This window comes from Hermetia illucens, chromosome 1, assembly GCF_905115235.1.
Source record: "Hermetia illucens chromosome 1, iHerIll2.2.curated.20191125, whole genome shotgun sequence".
Taxonomy (NCBI): Eukaryota; Metazoa; Arthropoda; class Insecta; order Diptera; family Stratiomyidae; genus Hermetia; species Hermetia illucens.
The window spans coordinates 1,049,074-1,055,073 of record NC_051849.1 but is presented as its reverse complement, the minus strand read 5'-3'; the positions used below and the strand labels follow the sequence as shown (position 1 = coordinate 1,055,073).

Here is a 6,000-nt window from a genome sequence, read left to right as displayed (position 1 = left end):
TTGCTACTCGAAGTATTGTGAGTACTTTCGTCACTTGTACCATATCGGCTCCAGCTTATCATCAATTAAGCTATAATAATGAGTGTGTAATATACTTCGCTGGCACACCAGAAAAACGAGTGAGCTCCTTGCGAAGAACAGCCATTCTCCTTATCCATCACGGACAAGGAGGTTGCACTGCGAAGCGGCAACTCAGTCGCCGGCGACGGGGGCTGATCGCATCATCGCATCGCACTTCGTGTACATAAAATCGTGTAATTCGTGCAGTGAACGGTACACGGTGGCCGGAGCGATGTACAGTCTGGGCAAGTGTTGAGTCAGGCAAGAAGACAAGACACCAGACAGTCGCGGACCGAGAAGTGGTTCAGAAAATTCAGTGAATTCAATCGTGTGCTTTCTTTACTCGTTTTTGGGTGGAAATTAATCGGCGAACAGACAATCAAGCAGGCAAGCAGCGGCAGCCCCACGCAATTGCTGTGAGTAGTCAGACAAAAGGAATTTTCGCAAGCAGCGGCCAGAACGGCGCACTTCGCACTCCATTCAATTTCCAATTTGAATTTGAATTGAATTGAATTTTCCTCCTGGTCCGGTGCAGAGTCGGGGAGCCTTGAACGGACAGTTGGCGAGTTGAATAGCGAAATCGTCTGTGATTTGTGTACTTTTTTTGTGATATTCCTGCGAACGTCGTAGCTAGTGTTTTACCTGTTTTGTATATGAACCGTGGTCGTTTTTCGATACGTTTTGTAGTGCATTCGTCCGTTTTTTGCACGGCCCGTGATTCGTGGATGTGAGTAGTTTCCTGGACGCATCGAAGACGTCAGCCAGTCCCGGTGAATAACCTGCGGCCTTGATTTGGAGCTCTTGTTTTACCTACGCTTACACTAAGGTAAGTAAAGTTCTTGCACGGTGCAGAGTGCACTTTCGCCGGGTTCCGGTCCCGGTCCGGGTGCCTTTCCTTGTTGCGAACGTCGAGTGGAGGCCATTGCTGCGGCCACGGGGCGGCCGGCTGCGCTCGACATGCACTTCGCGTACTTGCTCGTTACCGCGGCCGTGGCTGCCGAAAAAGGAAGAATGCAGGGAAAGTATTTGCGTAGGGTGCGGACGGCAGCGGGCAGGAACCGGCTCCGGCCCCGGCCTTTTCCTCTGTTCCGCCACCGCCTGGACTAGGCGCGGCGCAGTTGTGGCAGCCGGCTCGCAGCCGAACGGAGTGCCGCTTTGGGCGCTAGCCGGCAGAGAAAAGAGTGGCGGCCGGCGATTGCCGAATTGGTGAAAATGTCGGCTGCCGGTGGTCTGTGCGAATGGTGATGACTGCATTTCACAAGAATTTCGCGAAAATGGTTGTCTCGCACGCTGATTAGAATGAGAAGATCCGCACTCCAACAAGATTCCAGTTGGGCGCCGCGGACAAGTAGCGACAGGCCGAGGAAATCTAGTGCGAATCTAATTAGTGTAATTAGAATTTGGGCTGGCGGTGTCGCTGCAGGCGGCTGTGACAATGGTGCGAATACGGTGCCGTGCGAGCGTGTGTCATCACCGAAATGAGATGAATGCGCTGAGACAGGGTTGCTGCGCACGAACCTTTCCTGCTCTGAAACCAATCGCATATTCGATATTTAATTTAAAAGTTTTCACCTATCATTTCTCCCCTTTACACAAAAAACTTCTTCCAACTGAGAAAAATGACTGAAACTGTATAGGTGTCTTGCATACTTCGCTCCTCAAAGTGCAGGAGTGCCCCGTGACTAATTGCAGCTGCGGCCGCACACCATATGGCTGCGCATATCTTTCTTGGCCTGATAAAAAGACCATCAACACTTCCTCCGAGAAAGTATCACGCGTTGATAGCCTCCGGTAGTGCGTGTTGGAAACTGGTTCCAAATCATGACCTCTTCCGGGTCGATGGAAGGCTCTGCATACATGTGGACTTACTGGTCTTCATGTTGACGGGGAGTTCCTCCAAATGATTTAATGTGACATCGAAACGAGAAGGTAAGAGCAAGGACCAAGTGGAAACTCACGAGCACACCGACTTCCAAATAAATGCAGGAACGATGTATTGCAATAAAGTGGATGTGCTTTATCTTGAAAATGGAGGCAACGGTGGGGTTTAGGAAGTGCATAGACATACACAGAAGTCCACTTGGAAAAAGTAAGAAAGCAGTTTTCTGCACAGGAAATTGCTTATCACTCTAGCAATAATGACATTATTTTTCAATCAATTCCGGTGGGAAACAAATTTAAGGGGCAATACCACCTTGTGATTTTGTTGGCCATTTTTATTTTATTGGCAAAAATGCTTTCTTAGCTATTTAACAAGTCGGGAAACCGGAAACTCGACGCTTCAGATATAAAAGTCTTTGTGTTTCCCTATGTGAGGAACTTTGAGTGCGTGGTAGCACTTGCATAACAATTTAAAATTCAATTGCGTCAGCTGCTATTTACGCCAGTAATTTGCTCTTCAAAATACTCCATCGATTGTAGCTAATTCCATACGCTTCACACTTAGGAGTTCAAAATTATTAGCAAATGCGAAAAAGTTCACCAAAAACAGGCTCACTTAATAGCAGCAAACGGTAAAAGGGCTGGAGACTTTCCGGGTGGGATCATCCTCATCCATAGAATGTCGTTACAAACATGATGATCGGATTGAGTCACAAGCCTCGGAGAAATGCTAGGGCGTCCACCTCAGTCGACGAGGCAGGACGGGCCCCGGTCCTGTCGAGAAATGGGCAAGGGTTCTTGACGCATGGACGGCGTCAGGACGTAAGCAAATTAGTCCGCACACAACGAACAAAACAAATACGTGTCTGCACGCTAAAGGTTGGTACCCTAACTGAAAAGACGGAGGAACTCGCAAGAGCCCTTCGGAAAAGGTGCATTGACATCTGCGCTCTGCAAGAAACTCGATGGTGTGGTGCCAAAAGCGGGGACATTGAACGCGAACGCGGTAAAAATGGCTACAAACTTCTCTATTTTGGTAACCCACACACTCAATATGGTGTTGGCATTGCCATCTCAGAGGGTTTCCGTGATGCCATTAAAGAAGTCGAACGATTTGATGATCGACTGATGAAGCTCACCATTATATCAGCTGATCGCACTATTCACTTCTTCACCGCGTATGCACCATAGACAGGTCGACCTGATGCCGAGAAAGATGCCTTCTGGCAACTTCTCGATGAAAAGACTTATCACGTGCCTGCTGACGATTACATAATCATTGCCGGCGACCTTAATGGTCATGTGGGTGAAAAGGCAGACGGTAACAGGTGCCATGGGGGAAAGGGGTTCGGAGCGCGCAATGAAGGTGGTGAGCGTATAATCGATTTTGCGGACACCCATGACCTTGTACTTATGAATACATGGTTCATCAAACGATTGTCTCATCTTCCCACATTTTATAGTGGGAACAATAAAACGCAAATCGACTATATTCTCATAAGACGCCAACATTTTACCACTGTCACTGATTGCAAAGTCGTTCCCTATGAGACCATCGCACCTCAACAACGGCCGTTGATTGCCGTCCTGCGAATTAAGCCACCGATAAAACAGCGTGAGGAACGCACTGGCCCGCCGCGCATTAAATGGTGGCGATTTGGTGAGAAGAAAGAAGAAACGGTCTCACTCATACGATTGCCAACCATTACGAATGTGGACGAATCATGGAAACAAATGAAAGACACGATCCACAAAGCGGTCTCTGCAACCCTCGGGGTCATCAAGCCGGGTAAGCGGTACATCAACCGAGATACTTGGCTTTGGAATGATGATGTTGAAATGAAGGTCCGTGAAAAGAAACGCCTCTACCACAAATTTCTCGACGATAAAACGCCTGCTAATTGGCAAATTTATAAGAATGTCAACCGGGAAGCAAAGAAAGCGGTCGCTGTCACCCGAGCGAACCATTTCAAAAATTTTTACGATAAACTTGACACTCGGGATGGCGAGAGAGATCTGTATCGACTTGCTAAAAGCCGTGATGAACGCACACAGGATATCGAACACTTCTGTTGTGTTAATGACAAGAACGGTACTTTGCTTACCAAACGTCGAGCCGCAACGGATAGATGGCGAGAATACTTCGAGCAGATTTCAACTGAAGAATTTGCTCATCCTCCACTTCCACAATCATTGCCGACATTTGGAGCAGTTCCACCAGTCAGCGCAACTGAAGTCGAGGAGGCAATAAAACAAATGAAATCGGGGAAAGCAACAGGACCTGACGACATCGCATCTGAGCTCTGGAAAGCGAAGAGCTGGGACCCAACACTGTGGCTCAGTGAATTCTTTAACCGGGTTATTCAGGAAGGAAGAACACCATCTGACTGGCAAGAAAGTACCACTGTTCCAATATGGAAAAAGAAAGGTAGCCCAGCAGAATGTTCAAATTACCGTCCGATCCGGTTACTTTCCCATACCATGAAGATTTTTGAACGCATTCTTGACAACCGTATTCGCGAAATCGTTGAAATAACCGTGAATCAAGCCAGATTTGTCAAGAACTGCGGAACTGCTGACGCAATACACGCTGCGCGATTACTCATGGAGAAACACCGTGAGAAGCATCGCCCTCTTTATATTGCCTTTCTGGATCTAGAGAAAGCGTTTGGACCGTGTACCACACGAACTCATCTGATATGCTTTACGACAACACTTCGTGCCAGAAGAACTCGTGCGCTGGATTCAATTGCTCTACCACGATCCGAAAAGTAAAGTTCGAAGTATGGCGGGTGTATCAAAACCGCTTCGTGTCTCTATTGGAGTTCATCAAGGAAGTGCCCTCTCACCACTCCTCTTTGTCCTTGTTATGGACACCGTCACACGAGATATCCAACGTCCAGCGCCCTACACACTGCTTTATGCAGATGATGTTTTTCCTAGCATCTGATAGCAAAAATGATCTCGAGCAACTTGTTCAAAAATGGAATGATCGCCTCAAACAACACGGTCTCAGATTGAATTTAAACAAAACTGAATTTTGACAACCGATCCTCATGAAACAGGCACAATCACTGTCAGCGGCAGTGATCTGCCCAGAACTGAGCGATTTAAATACCTCGGGTCAACGCTATCAGCCAATGGAGAACTGCGTTATGAAATTGCTTCACGCATTAACGCAACCTGGATGAAGTGGCGTTCCACAACTAGTGTCCTTTGTGATCGACGTATCAACGAACGTCTCAAATCTAAAATTTACTGCAATGTCGTCCGTCCAGTCGCTCTCTATGGTTCTGAGTGTTGGCCGACTATAAAAGACAATGAACGGCGTCTTGCGGTAATGGAGACGTTGGACTAGTGGCGTCACACGTTTAGATCACATCCGAAATGAGGATATCCGCGATCGTTATGGGGTTGTACCGATCGTGAAAAGTTGCGAGAGAGGCGTCTTCGATGGTATGGTCACGCAAATCGTGCAAACGAGAATTCACTTCCCAAGATTGGTCTGAACATTGAAGTCGATGGTAAACGACCAAAAGGCAGACCTAAGCAACGGTGGTTTGACACGCTGGATGGGGATTTGAAAGCCTCGATATTGCACCCAGATCAGGCATTCTATAGAGCCAAATGGCGAAGCCGATCACGACGAGCCGACCCCGCTTGTGAACGGGACAAAGGCTGAAGAAAAAGAAGTAAGAGCTTTGACCCTATGGTGAGACGTTTCGAGCGGAACAGTTTTTGTAAGCTGAAGTAGGCTCTGTTGGCTGCCAACAATTGTGCGCAGATTTCATCATCGTAACTATTATCGGTTGTGATTTTCGACGAAGAAATTGTCAACGGTGTCAAAGTTATTTTCTCCTATCTTTATTCTTCCCGTTTGACCAGTGCGGTTTGATGTTAGTTGGTTGGTTTTCGGTGCCGACGTTGCCACCATATATTTTGTCTTGCCTTCATTGATGTGCAGCCCAAGATCTCGCGCCGCCTGCTCGATCTGGATGAAGGCAGTTTGTACGTCTCGGGTGGTTCTTCCCATGATGTCGATATCGGCAGCATAGGCCA

The 6,000-nt window shown here is 47.6% G+C and overlaps 1 protein-coding gene across 3 annotated transcripts in view; it reads left to right on the top strand.

Moving 5' to 3' along the window:
* Positions 1-214: 214 nt before the first annotated feature.
* Positions 215-6,000, top strand: part of LOC119647306 (titin-like) — an 85,248-nt gene continuing 79,462 nt past the window's right edge. Inside the window, exon 1 of one of the 3 annotated variants that reach the window (XM_038048219.1) lies at positions 215-886. The gene's annotated coding sequence lies outside the window, so the exon portion shown is untranslated. The remainder of the gene's footprint in view (positions 887-6,000) is intronic. The other 2 variants (XM_038048220.1, XM_038048216.1) reach the window with 2 other exon arrangements.